Genomic DNA, 13,197 nt, shown 5'->3' on the forward strand with positions numbered 1-13,197 from the left:
AGGACAAAAAAGACGCCTGAGTTGAGCTCTGGGTCCACGTTGTAACAGACATTGGCTCAAATCCCTGTTCTACCACTTACTAACTAGCCAATAAACCTCTCTGATCCTCAGTTTCCTCACCTATAAAATGGGCATAGTAATGTCTGCCTCATATGCTGAGAGAATTAAGGTAAAATGTGTGCCCCAGTATCAGGCCAGCACAGTTATCCAAAAAATGTTAATATTGCCCCTCCTTCTCTCTTAGGCTTTTTTTTTTTTTTTTTTTTTTTTTTTTTTTTTTTTTTTTTTTTTTTTGCGGTACACGGGCCTCTCACTGCTGTGGCCTCTCCCGTTGCGGAGCACAGGCTCCGGACGCGCAGGCTCAGTGGCCATGGCTCACGGGCCCAGCCGCTCCGCGGCATGTGGGATCTTCCCGGACCGGGGCACGAACCCGTGTCCCCTGCATCGGCAGGCGGACTCTCAACCACTGCGCCACCAGGGAAGCCCTCTTAGGCCTTTTATAGTAAAGTTTGGGCACTAGAAATGAAGATTTATGCTTTTCAAGCCTTCTAGGATTATCAGGGCTCTGAGCAGACATTCTGGAAATGAAGGAGTAGCTAATGCTTTGGGCAGTCTAGCAAGTTTGCCCACCCTTTGATAATACGCACTATGGGGGTGAGCATGTGACCTAGGCCTGGTCAATCATAGTATCTCCTTCTTTTGAACCAAGGATTCATTCAAGGGAGCACATGTGACTCAGGCAGAGCCAATCAGGGTTGTTCCCTGGGATTTCTGAGTCTGAGCTGGGGAAGTAGCCTTGCTTCTGGAGTCCAAGAGCTAGAAGAATAGGATGTTAGGACTACGGTCCGCTATCTTTAAGGCTGGGCTGATAAGGTAAGTGGAAAATAAAGAGAGCAACAGGGTCCTGGTAGCCCTCTAGTTTGGTAACCCATCCTTCAGTTCTACGACCCAGCCACAGCTGCCATAAATTCCGTTTCTGCAGAAGCCAGGAAGCGCCGGGCTTCTGACACTTGCTAGCAAGTGTCCTGACTAACATACATTTCAAGAGGCAGAGAGATACTGGAGGTGGAATAATGGACAGAGAGGCAGAAGGAGGAGGGCAGAGAAACACAGCAGCCAGAAATAGATCACTCCTGGGCTACTCAAAGTGCTCAGGATAGCGACCGAGTAAACACCCAGCATCACCGCTTCTCATTTGCTCACCCGCCATAGGAGATAAGAACATGACAGCTCACTGCAGTATTATCTAGGGAAATGGAAAATAAACAACATCAACAACCATCAACAGGAGAATGGCCAAATAAGCTGAGATAAACTCATACAGTTGACTACAGAGCAATAATTTAAGACAACGAGAATAATTAATGTATTGCAAATAATCAAAAGTAATGACATGAGAACATCTCCAAGACATATTTTTGAGTGAAATCTACAGAATGGTAAAAGCAAACAAAGAAACAGTCAAAAACAAACAACAGGGCTTCCCTGGTGGCGCAGTGGTTGGGAGTCCGCCTGCCGATGCAGGGGACACGGGTTCGTGCCCCGGTCCGGGAAGGATCCCACATGCTGCAAAGCGGCTGGGCCCGTGAGCCATGGCCGCTGAGCCTGTGTGTCTGGAGCCTGTGCTCCGCAACGGGAGAGGCCACAGCAGTGAGAGGCCCGCGTACCGCAAAAAAAAAAAAAAAAAAAACATACAAGCACATATACAGAGAAAACAGCCTTCTGCAGTGTCCATATAGTGTATAAATGCATGGATACAAACCAAACTGGTGGTGGTTTCTTCTGGGAGGTGAAACACTGACTCGGATTGGATCTGGGAAGGGGTCGAAATGGACTTTAGCCTCATCTGTAACGCATTCAGGTTTGTAGATATATTACGGAGTATTTTAAAATAACCACCATGGGGACTCATGACAGTTTAATTTTGAGATAATTGATTTCAACATCCTTAATTTAGAGTTGAAGAAACAAAACGACTCAGAGAAGGCAAGTGACTGGCCCAAGCCCACACAGGGTGGAGATTTTGTATTAAACCCAGCAGAGTTCCAGCCCAGGGTCTCCCTAACATGTCACACTGTCACCCCCAAGCTGAGGCCACCAAGCTATCCTGTCAGCATTAGGGAGACAATGCCCAGGGAGACAGAGAACATGTGCCTTCCATGTCCTTACCCCATACCTGGTCATCATCCACGCGTCTGGACAGACAGGATGCAAAGGGAAGAGGACCAGGCCGGGAGGCAGGAACTCGCTTGGGACTGTTCTCTGCCCTCCCCCTCCCAGTGGGCCCTTGGGTGAGGGGGCCACTGACTCAGTGGTCTCCCTGCTTCCTTTCACCTCTCAGGTGCTACCCTCTGTGAACTTTGCCTGCGGCCAAGTCCATATGCAGCATACCCTCTGTGTGACCCTGGATCTTTGCCTCCTGTTCATAATTAAGAGAAGAAACCACCAAATGAGCAAATGCGGAAATATATGCAGCGATGAAGGCTTTTTTTTTTTTTCTTTATGTGAACTATTTTGGCCTAATTGATTTTTTACAAAGAGAACGACTAATATTTCATGGGGAGAGATAAGATCTTGCTTCAATTGACCTTGAACTGAATCTACAAATTCTTAGAGGTGACCTCTTCATCGATGCTTGCTACACATTCACAAATAAATGAACTGAGAAGATTCTTATTTAGATAACTCGTCCAATCGAGCATCCAAAATAAAGGCAGATGTCCAGGGCTCATGAGGAGAGCCATGGAATCATGGCATCTTAGAATAACAGAGTTTTAGAATGATAGAATTGTAGAATCTTAGAGTGGAAGAATCCACGGTTGGAGGGGACCGCTAAGGTGAAAAAATGAAAGATCTGAACCGTGAACTCTTTAGGGAAGGGGTTAAGTATTGGTCATCCCCAGCACCGAGCCTGGCACACAGTAGGAAGCCGGGGAGGGAATCATTCATTCAGCAAAGCTCTGTTACACCCCTACTATGCACCAGAACCCGAGTGACCTAGAGGGTGCAGAGCTGAGTTAACACAGACCCTGCCCTTGAGACGGCTGGCTGGAGAGGATTCTGGACCAGTTTCCTCTAATACATGCCCTTTACCCACCCAAGCTCTTCCCTCAGGGTGCTCCCATCCCCTCCCGGACCTTGGACCTGGATTTCAGGGGGCTGCCACCAGGGATGTAGCGGAATCTCGCTGTCACTGAGTGAGACAACTGGTAAGCTTTTGCCAACAAAAATAACAGAATGAAAGAAAAAAAAATGTAAGGGAACATAGCCCGAATTCAATTATCTATGTTTTATACATCCTGTTGTAGGTCTTCATTAAAATGGGAATAATATTTGTTGCTCAGTAGGTATCAGGATTTTTTTAGTGGCAATTCTGCTGTAGGTGAAAATTTAAAGACATAAAAACATATGGGTTCAAACAATCATCCCTCACTAAGCTTCAGCGTTTGCTGACCACATTGACTCCTGCTCTGGGCTGCCCCGTCAGTAAGCCTGAACGCGGCACAGCAGAGGATCTGAGGAAATTTAAAAGACAACCTAGCGGGGAAGACTTCGGCCACCAAATGTGTTTGGGAAATGCTAGTTCAGAGTAAAGTGCAGCACGTTTCTTTACAACAGGACTTCTCAGAGCATTGATCGTGCTAAAGTTCACAGTGAATCCCCATAGGGGGCACTCAGGATGTAGTTAGTTTCCTCAACGTAACTTGACCACCGAACTCTTTTGGAGAAACCCTGAGCTGGGGATAGAAAGCGAACGAAGTGAAGACGTGACCAACAAACCAGCACGTTCCCAATGTGACACAGTAGATCCCAGAGTTGATGCTCTCATGATCTTTTTCATCCTTGCCTCCCTTCAATGTCCCCCTGGGGTTTTGTCCAGCTGAGCTGCCCTGAGCTGCTGTGGGCAACCGCCTCCATCATGAGGTCCTCTCTTTCCAATCCCCTCCTCACCCGATGGGCGCAGTGGGCTCATCCCCACTCCACAGCTCCTCATGCGTGAGCCAGAGCAGTCATGGCAGATGGGGAAAGAACAGCATGCTTGGGGGGCAGACCCTGCGCGGTCCGGCATGGCTGATGCAAACCACATTAAGGAATTCAGGCTTCATCTGAAAAGCTAAGCCAGCGTTGCTGCAGTATCGGGTCAATTCTGCCTTTCCATGGCGAGTTCCTTTGATCATGCCCTCCCATCATTTGTGACTCTGCTCCAAGCATGCTCCCCAGTGACACTTCCCTCCCTAAAAATCCATCCCACACTCTCTGTGCCTTTGCTCGTCCTCTTTCTTTTTTCTTCAGAGTGTTCATCACTCCCTGACATATATGATAAGGTGGGTTTTATCTGTCTCTTTGTCTTCTGCCAGCAGGCAGGGTCCAGGAGGCCTGACACTTAGGTTTGGTCACTAATGTGTCCCCAGCACTCCACAAAGTGCCTGTGCACAGCAGACTCTCAAGAAACTGTGAACTGGATAAAGGATTTTAAGCAACATGGCCAGAGAATTCTTAGGGTGCTGTTTCTAGAAGCCCTTCCTTATGCAGCTTTCAAAACATTGGCTTTTTACTTAAAGAAATGCATTATTCATAAAGGCATGATTCCAGCTAAATACTGGCATCGACAACACTGAATGAAGAAATAAAAAAAAAAAATCAAAAGACTTAGAGTTTATTTAGTCCAAACATCTCAAACAAGAAGTCCAAGGATAATCTCTAATGAAACATAGGCTTTGTTCAGCATATAGCCAACTTTGTATTTAATGCTTTTAGGTCACTATGCCGTAATTCTCCACCCTCCCTTTGGTCTTACACTTGACTCATTTCACCCATTTACATCACTAGACTTCAGGTTTTGTGGATGTAACTTGATCAAATTTTCATTTCCCATTTGAAAACAGATACTCGGAGGTGGGGTGAGACTTACTCAAGGTCTTACAGCTTACCAGGAGCCGGAGTCTGGACTACAACCTGTGTCCCCAGACACCCAGCCCACTGCCCTGCCCTCATGCAATCTTGTCTTCCTATTGGCCAGACCGGATCTGGGCCTGTCATGTCTCCCACAGGGGCTGGAGTCCCTTCCTCTTGACAGATCACAACTGGGAAAAGGTCAAGAGAAGCAAACACTAGCTTGAATGGACCCAGTGGAAAGAGAGGCAGCAGAACCAGGAAAAAGCTGAGTAAACACCTTGTCAAGGTCACACTTTATGTGCCCTTGAGTCGCTCCACAAGACCCTTCAGGCAGGACATTCTGCCCTGGTCCCAAAAGACCTTTTAGACAAGTTCTTTGTGATAGCTCCTATCCTGAAACATGTTCACTCTGCCAGCAAACTCTTCCTAAGAAATTTCTAGTATTTCATAGTGGGGAAGACATGGGCTTTGCATGCAGAGAGACCTGGGATGGAATCTCTATCCTACCCCTACTGACTGGGCACATCCTTTAACCATTCTGAGTCTCAGTTTCTTATCTGAATATAATGAAGGTCATAACAACCTCCACAGCCATTTTTTTTTTAAATGAAAGAACGTGTTTCAGCTGCTTAGCACAGTTTATTGCACATAGAAGAAACTTGAAAATGATGGCCACTTGTCTTAGCTGGGTTCCTGCAGAAGCAGACCCTGAGACAAGAATTCAAGTGCAAGTGATTTACTCAGGAGTTGATTTCAGAAAACACCAGGAAGGAGTAGGGAAGTGAGATGGTGAAGGAAAGCAGCCAGTGAAGGGTGGATTACCACTGCAAAACCAGAGCTCAGTTCCACTGGGGAAGTCTGGAAAATGGTGCAAAATACATGCCTGAGTTATCCCCTCTAAGGGCTGAGGGAGCTGGGGTATTGATCTACCAACTTCCATTAGTCATTGGTTGAAGGTTGTTCCCAAGAGGTGCTAATTCCCCAAAATTCACAGCCTGCCTCGCTTACATTTAGAGCTGATTCCAGACACAAGGAGAAGATCCTGGAGCAAAGAGATGTGGGTGCTGACAGCTGAGAGTCAGGCTGGTGTGCACTGAAGTGGTAAGAGTGTCAAGATAAGGGCACGGCAGTGACAGCATCTGCTACCCTTCTGTTTTGCCTCATCAAAAATAGCTAAGTAAGTCAGAAAGAGAAAAACGAATATCATATATTAACGCATATATGTGGAATCTGAAAAAATTGGTATAGACGACCCTATTTACAAAGCAGAAATAGAGACACAGATGTAGAGAACAAACGTAGGGATACCAAAGGGGAAAGGGCGGTGGGATAAATTGGGAGATTGGGATTGACATATATACACTATTGATACTATATAAAATAGATAACTAATGAGAACCTACCGTATAGCACAGGGAACTCTACTCAATGCTCTGTGGTGACCTAAATGGGAAGGAAATCCAAAAAAGAGGGGATATATGTATATGTATAGATGATACACTTTGCTGTACAGTAGAAACTAACACAACATTGTAAAGCAACTATACTCCAATAAAAATTTTCTTTTAAATAGCTAACATTGAATGATCCCTTACTGTCTTCGAGACAATGTCATGACTATTTGCCACATGATCTCTTGTTTAATACTCACAACAAGTCTACGATGTGGGTCATACTGCTATTCCAATTTTGTAATTGAGAGAATTGAGGCCCAAGGTCATGTAGCTAGATTTGAACCCAGGCTAACTCCAGAGCCCATGCTCTCACACACACCATGACACAGCCCAGTAGAGGTGAAATCAGATTCCAACTACAGAGCATTTCATCACTGCGCAGTGTGTATTTGCGTTCCATTCTTGGCTACATCCTTTCCTAGGCACAGTGATCTGCAAGCCACTTGAGCTCCTTGGGCCCCAGTTTCTCCAGCTGTAAGATGAAGCAATAATCATATCTACTTTATAAGGTTACTGTCAAGATGAACAAGAAGGTAAATTAAGCTTACTAATTGGCATGCGGGGAATTCTCAGTGAGAGCTATTATTTTTCCTCTATGGAAACCTCAGTATTTTCTTCTGTAAAATAGAAAAATCGAATCAAATAAATCTCTCTCAAAGGACTTCGTGCTTGTCAAGTGAGAAAGGATATGTAGATATTACCATTTCCATTGCCACAAAGAAAGTGGAAGCTGAGAAACTTATAAAATATTATATGAGAATTGGGAAGGAAGTTAATCCTGCCCCCACCACTTTCCACTCTCCCTCTATCTAGGGCAATGCCATTCATCCCCATGCCTTCAATGACCATTTACACAACTTCAGATACTGTATTTTAAAAGTTTTTTTGTTTGTTTGCTCTTGGTTTTTGTTTTGCGTGAGGTTTCTATTTCTCTGCTGATGTTTCCTTTCTTTTCATTCATTAAGAGCATATATTTTTCCTTTATGTCGTTGAGCACACTTACAACAGCTGGCTTGAAATCTTTGGCTCCTAACCCCAACATCTGCCATGTTGGAGTTAGTCTCTATTAATTAATCTTTTCTTTTATTTTTATTATTGTTTTTTTAACATCTTTATTGGACTATAATTGCTTTACAATTGTGCGTTAGTTTCTGCTTTATAACAAAGTGAATCAGTTATACATATACATATGTCCCCATATCTCTTCCCTCTTGCATCTCGCTGCCTCCCACCCTCCCTATCCCACCCCTCTAGGTGGTCACAAAGCACCGAGCTGATCTCTCTGTGCTATGCGGCTGCTTCCCACTAGCTATCTATTTTACGTTTGGTAGTGTATATATGTCCATGCCTCTCTCTCGCTTTGTCACAGCTTACCCTTCCCCCTCTCCGTATCCTCAAGTCCATTCTCTAGTAGGTCTGTGTCTTCATTCCTGTCTTGCCCCTAGGTTCTTCATGACCAATTTTTTTTTTTAGATTCCATAGATACATGTTAGCATACGGTATTTGTTTTTCTCCTTCTGACTTACTTCACTCTGTATGACAGACTCTAGGTCCATCCACCTCACTACAAATAACTCAATTTCGTTTCTGTTTATGGTTGAGTAATATTCCATTGTATATATGTGCCACATCTTCTTTATCCATTCATCTGTCAATGGACGCTTAGGTTGCTTCCATGTCCTGCCTATTGTAAATAGAGCTGCAATGAACATTGTGGTACATGACTCTTTTTGAATTATGGTTTACTCAGGGTATATGCCCAGTAGTGGGATTGCTGGGTGATATGGTAGTTCTATTTTTAGTTTTTTAAGGAACCTCCATACTGTTCTCCATAGTGGCTGTATCAATTTACATTCCCACCAACAGTGCAGGAGGGTTCCCTTTTCTCCACACCCTCTCCAGCACTTATTATTTGTAGATTTTTTGATGATGGCCAAATTCTCCTTCAATTTGTTAATATGGTGTATCACATTGATTGATTTGCGTATATTGAAGAATCCTTGCGTTCCTGGGATAAACCCCACTTAATCATGGTGTATGATCCTTTTCATGTGCTGTTGGATTCTGTTTGCTAGTATTCTGTTGAGGATTTTTGCATCTATGTTCATCAGTGATATTGGTCTGTAGTTTTCTTTCTTTGTGACACCTTTGTCTGGTTTTGGTATCAGGGTGATGGTGGCCTCGCAGAATCAGTTTGGGAGTGCTGCTCCTCCCTCTGCTATATTTTGGAAGAGTTTGAGAAGGATAGGTGTTAGCTCTTCTCTAAATGTTTGATAGAATTCACCTGTGAAGCCATCTGGTCCTGGGCTTTTCTTTCTTGGAAGATTTTTAATCACAGTTTCAATTTCAGTGCTTGCGATTGGTCTGTTCTAATTTTCTATTTCTTCCTGGTTCAGTCTCGGAAGGCTGTACATTTCTAAGAATTTGTCCATTTCTTCCAGGTTGTCCATTTTATTGGCATAGAGTTGCTTGTAGTAATCTCTCATGATCTTTTGTATTTCTGCAGCGTCAGTTGTTACTTCTCCTTTTTCATTTCTAATTCTATTGATTTGAGTCTTCTCCCTTTTTTTCTTGATGAGTCTGGCTAACGGTTTATCAATTTTGTTTATCTTCTCAAAGAACCAGCTTTTAGTTTTATTGATCTTTGCTATGGTTTCCTTCATTTCTTTTTCATTTATTTCTGATCTGATCTTTATGATTTCTTTCCTTCTGCTAACTTTGGGGGGGTTTTCGTTCTTCTTTCTCTAATTACTTTAGGTGTAAAGTTAGGTTGTTTATTTGAGGTGTTTCTTGTTTCTTAAGGTAGGATTGTCTTCCTATAAACTTCCCTCTTAGAACTGCTTTTGCTGCAGCCCATAGGTTTTGGATCGTCGTGTTTTCATTGTCATTTGTTTCTAGGTAGTTTTTGATTTCCTCTTTGATTTCTTCAGTGATCTCTTGGTTATTAAGTAGTGTATTGTTTAGCCTCCATGTGTTTGTATTTTTTACAGATTTTTTCCTGTAATTGATACCTAGTCTCATAGCGTTGTTGTTGGAAAAGATACTTGGTACAATTTCAATTTTCTTAAATTTACCAAGGCTTGATTTGTGACCCAAGATATGATCTATCCTGGAGAATGACCACTTGAGAAGAAAGTGTATTCTGTTGTTTTTGGATGGAATGTTCTATAAATATGAATTAAGTCTATCTTGTTTAATGTATCATTTAAAGCTTGTGTTTATTTATTTATTTTCATTTTGGATGATCTGTCCATTGGCAAAGTGGGGTGTTAAAGTGCCCTACTATGAATGTGTTACTGTCGATTTCCCCTTTTATGGCTGTTAGTATTTGCCCTTATGTGTTGAGGTGCTCCTATGTTGGGTGCATAAATATTTACAATTGTTATATCTTCTTCTTGGATTGATCCCTTGATCATTATGTAGTGTCCTTCTTTGTCTCTTGAAATAGTCTTTGTTTTAAAGTCTATTTTGTCTGATATGAGAATTGCTACTCCAGCTTTCTTTTCATTTCCATTTTCATGGAATATCTTTTTCCATCCCCTCACTTTCAGTCTGTATGTGTCCCTAGGTCTGAAGTGGGTCTCTTGCCGACAGCATATATATGGGTCTTGTTTTTGTATCCATTCAGCCAGTCTATGTCTTTTGGTTGGAGCATTTAATCCATTTACATTTAAGCTAATTATCGATATGTATGTTCCTATTACCATTTTCTTAATTGTTTTCGGTTTGTTATTGTAGGTCTTTTCCTTCTCTTGTGTTTCCTGCCTAGAGAAGTTCCTTTAGCATTTGTTGTAAAGCTGGTTTGGTGGTGCTGAATTCTCTTAGCTTTTGCTTGTCTGTAAAGGTTTTAATTTCTCTGTCTAATCTGAATGAGATCCTTACTGGGTAGAGTAATCTTGGTTGTAGGTTTTTCTCCTTCATCACTTTAAATATGTCCTGCCAGTCCCTTCTGGCTTGCAGAGTTTCTGCTGAAAGATCAGCTGTTAACCTTATGGGGATAACCTTGTGTGTTATTTGTTGTTTTTCCCTTGCTGCTTTTAATATTTTTTCTTTGTATTTAATTTTGGATAGTTTGATTAATATGTGTCTTGACGTGTTTCTCCTTGGATTCATCCTGTATGGGACTCTCTGTGCTTCCTGGACTTGATTAACTATTTCCTTTCCCATCTTAAGGAAGTTTTCAACTATAATCTCTTCAAATATTTTCTCAGTCCTTTTCTTTTTCTCTTCTTCTTCTGGGACCACTATAATTCGAATGTTGGTGCATTTAATGTTGTCCCAGAGGTCTCTGAGACTGTCCTCAGTTCTTTTTGTTCTTTTTTCTTTATTCTGCTCTGCAGTAGTTATTTCCACTATTTTATCTTCCAGGTCACTTATCTGTTCTTCTGCCTCAGTTATTCTGCTATTGTTCCCATCTAGAGTATTTTAAATTTCATTTATTGTGTTCTTCATCACTGTTTGTTTGCTCTTTACTTCTTCTAGGTCCTTGTTAAACGTTTCTTGTATTTTCTCCATTCTATTTCCAAGATGTTGGATCTTCTTCACTATCATAATTCTGGATTCTTTTTCAGGTAGACTGCCTATTTCCTCTTCATTTGTTAGGTCTGGTGGGTTTCTATCTTGCTCCTTCAACTGCTGTGTGTTTTTTTGTCTTCTCATTTTGCTTATCTTACTGTGTTTGGGGTCTCCCTTTTGTAGGCTGCAGGTTCGTAGTTCCTGTTGTTTTTGGTGTCTGTCCCCAGTGGCTAAGGTTGGCTCAGTGGGTTGTGTAGCCTTCCTGGTGGAGGGGACTAGTGCCTGTGTTCTGGTGGATGAGGCTGGATCTTGTCTTTCTGGTGGGCAGGTCCACATCTGGTGGTGTGTTTTGGGGTGTCTTATTATGGTGGTCTTATTATGATTTTAGGCAGCCTCTCTCCTAATAGGTGGGGTTGTGTTCCTGTCTTGCTAGTTGTTTGGCATGGGGTGTCTAGCACTGGAGCTTGCTGGTCGTTGAGTGGAGCTGGGTCTTGGCATTGAGATGGAGATCTCTGGGAGATTTTCGCCGTTTGATATCACGTGGAGCTGGATGGTCTCTTGTGGACCAGAGTCCTGAAGTTGGCTCTCCCACCTCAGAGGCACAGCACTGATGCCTGGCTGGAGCACCAAGAGCCTGTCATCCACACGGCTCAGAATAAAAGGGAGAAAAGAAAGAAAGAAGATAAAATATAATAAAATTAAAAAGTTATTAAAATAATTATTTTAAAAATGTTTTTTAAATTAAAAAAAATTTTTTAAATAAAGAAGGAAGGAAAGAAGAGAGGAACCAAACCAAAAAAACAAATCCACCAATGATAACAAGTGCTAAAAACTATACTAAAAAAAAAAAACTGACAGAACCCAAGGACAAATGGTAAAAGCAAAGCTATACAGACAAAATCACACACAGAAGCATACACATACACACTCACAAAAAGAGAAAAAGGGAAAAAATATATATATATATCGTTGCTCCAAAAGTCCACCTCCTCAATTTGGGATGATTCGTTGTCTATTCAGGTATTCCACAGATGCAGGTACATCAAGTTGATTGGCAGATTTAATCCACTGCTCCTGAGGCTGCTGGGAGAGCTTTCCCTTTCTCTTCTTTGTTCGCACAGCTCCCAGGGCTCAGCTTTGGATTTGGACTCACCTCTGCGTGTAGGTTGCCTGAGGGCATCTGTTCTTCTCTCAGACAGGACGGGGTTAAAGGAGCAGCCGATTCGGGGGCTCTGGTTCACTCAGGCCAGGACTCATACTGCAAACTCTGTCTCTTGGGCAGCAACTCAAATCTCATTTCAGTTCTTTTATCTTTAGCTGAACTACCTGTGGTCTGCCCTGCTCATACCTGGTTCAGTAGTCCACCAGAGATTTGAGTCTATACACAGACTCTGGTTCCCCTCTAGCTCTCTCCTCATTCTGAGATTTGCCCCCCTGCCCTTTGTATTCCAGTAATTGTGATTGCTGCAAACCCTGTGCTCTGGTGTTCAGATCAGAAAGATTGCAGATTTTCTACTGGTACCTTAGTTGCCTCGTGTGGTGTCAGCTGTGGCCTATCTTCAGGCTAAAAGCCATGAGAAACAGGAAATTCACCCCATGCCATTCCCTTCTTAAAAGTGTCTACTCCCTTACAGCATCTGCCTGATTTTACTCATACTCCAATACCTGTCTTTACATAATTGTCTTTATATTGTGTTCCAGTTTACCAAAAAGAGTGCCTCCCACAATTTACAATGCAGGAACTAAAGCTTCCTCTTCTATTTCAAAGTCAGTCATGAATAGATATTTCTAGGCTCACTTTGTTCTCAGCCATCAAATAGCCCATTTAAAAAATTTTTTTCAGCCAATTCAGAGGCTTCCTACATTTATTTTCTCATGTGTCCTTGTGTTTATTCTATGATGGAAAAGCAGAAATGTAGTTTGCAGAGTTCCAGACCCAGCATCACACAGAGGGTAGAGAAGGATGGCTTTGGAGCTGAGAGATAATTACTTACTAACTGGCATGGCACCTTGGATGAATCACTCCCCTTCTCTGAGTCTCAGTTTTCTCTTTTACAAAGAATTGGGTGTCCAACTGAGCATTATACGCAATATCAAAAGGAAAAATAATGAAAACAACTTTAATCAATCTAACAACTGGTAAAAGAAATGATAGTACAATTAAATGGAGTATAGCATGCTTGTTAAGAATGATTTATTGAAGTTAATGGGAAGTGTTCTTAATGTATTGTTAATATAATGAAATTGTAATGATACATTCTAAAGAGTTAAATAGAATAGTAGGATCCCAGTTTTACTTAAAAATATGTATGACATCCTTTGAAAGAAGACT

The sequence above is a fragment of the Aethalodelphis obliquidens genome, unplaced genomic scaffold, assembly GCF_003676395.1.
Source record: "Aethalodelphis obliquidens isolate GAN/ISIS:26980383/991018 unplaced genomic scaffold, ASM367639v1 scaffold21, whole genome shotgun sequence".
NCBI classification, from domain to species: domain Eukaryota; kingdom Metazoa; phylum Chordata; class Mammalia; order Artiodactyla; family Delphinidae; genus Aethalodelphis; species Aethalodelphis obliquidens.